General features: G+C 26.8%; 1 long non-coding RNA gene across 1 annotated transcript; it reads left to right on the forward strand.

Moving 5' to 3' along the window:
- Nucleotides 1–6: 6 nt before the first annotated feature.
- LOC121130764 (uncharacterized) lies at nucleotides 7–1,732 on the forward strand. Its single transcript, XR_005868814.2, has 2 exons — nucleotides 7–1,553; nucleotides 1,619–1,732. It is a non-coding gene; the product is annotated as an uncharacterized lncRNA (long non-coding RNA).
- The last annotated feature ends 35 nt before the right edge of the window (nucleotides 1,733–1,767 follow it).

The raw sequence follows: 1,767 nt of genomic DNA on the forward strand, positions 1-1,767 counted from the left end.
ACAATATCTTTGTAAATATACATAATTTAAAAATAAAGACTTATTATATAAATGGGTCTTGAGATTGATAACAGCAAAGATTTTCGATAAATATGTGATCTTTAGCATTATTAAATAGTGTGGTTGGAAGTCAATACAAAATCATTCCGTCATTGATGATACAAAACCTTTCGTAAAAGAAAATCTACAATATCAATATAATTATTCAATATTTAAAAATAATGACTGTCTTATGAACGGGTCTTGAAATCAAAACGGCATGTATATTTTTTTTAATGTTATATTTAGCATAATTAAATGTTCTAGTAGTTAGCCGAGACAACATCTACAAATATGGTTCTAAATATACATGATGACTTTTATAAATATATATTTTATTCTCCATACTCACATTAAAAGGCTGACTTTGTCTTTTCCTGTAACTTCAAAAAGGATAAATACTAATATGATTTATGAACAATGATAATATTTTATCCTACTCGTAACAATTTATCACTATCTTCAATTCATCAATTTCTTAACTTATCCTTGATTATATTTATCCTTTAACTTAATAATTTCATATTATAACCAGACAAATTTAAACTTAATTTATATTACTTTCGACATTCATTTAGCATAACTTTAAAAAAAAAATATTTTGGTTGTAATGATAAAAATATAATATTAGAAGTACAATCATCTGTTAGTTCGGTTGCAGTTTGGCAATGTTTTTGCTTTAACTTCTACATAAATTTCTGGGAAGTTCATTTCTAGTAGAATGTATAATGATAAGTAACGGTAGTTCAGTATTTACTTTTATTATTTTCCTGATTTAAGGTCATATCATAGTTATATATTTTTCGAGATGTGCCGGCTTGGCAAGTTTTTGGATAATGATTGATATAAATATCCAACAATATAAATACAGTTCCTTGCTTGTGTAGAAAACCATCCATAGAAAGTTATATAGAAGGGAGATGTCCCGATAATGTTTTCAATTTGCATATGATATTGATATATTTTCAGGAATAAGATTTTAGAAATTATTCTCCTTCAGCTTTATATGGATCGACTTGAACAATTTGAATTGTGTTAAATAAGGAAACTATTTACGTTTCAGTAGTATCCTTTGGATATTTGTTAAATAAACTATTTTTCACTGAAGTACGACTCAATATATTCACTAATCTATTTCTGTTGATATTGGCATCACAAATTGATAAAACGAGAAAAATTCCCTTTTTTGCACTAGCTAGAATCACTTTTTTTAAATTTTAGAATCAAATATCTTAAATTAATTTATTTACCATGCTAACTATTTCTTTAACAGGCAGTGCTATAATTTTGTTTAGAAGACATTTGACAAGCATTGGATACTGCTCCTCCACAATAACTTTTCTATCTATCTGGAAGAATTGGAACTCTCAGGAAAATTTTACAATGCTTCTTCGGTTGGGATATTCGGCACTGCTACATTTCTGAAATTCAAGTCCGCTGAAAGAATTTTTCATGATCATGAATGTGAATCTGCCTACAAATTCAAAGAATTAATATTTGTTATTGCGACTAAAGTATTTAATTGTATTATAAAAAATTTAGTTAGGCACAAAAATGATGAAGTTCGTCTTAATTCTAGGAATACAAACAGCAGAAGAGTGGCAAAAGGATCATATCAGCTCTCTAATACATGACGTTTTTGTTTAATTTTCTTAATAATCCAAAAATTGAAATATATAATTGAATAAAAACATTTCCTTTTGCACATAAACCAAATTTTGTGATCCT

The sequence above is a fragment of the Lepeophtheirus salmonis genome, unplaced genomic scaffold (genome assembly GCF_016086655.4).
Source record: "Lepeophtheirus salmonis unplaced genomic scaffold, UVic_Lsal_1.4 unplaced_contig_11739_pilon, whole genome shotgun sequence".
In the NCBI taxonomy this organism is placed as follows: domain Eukaryota; kingdom Metazoa; phylum Arthropoda; class Copepoda; order Siphonostomatoida; family Caligidae; genus Lepeophtheirus; species Lepeophtheirus salmonis.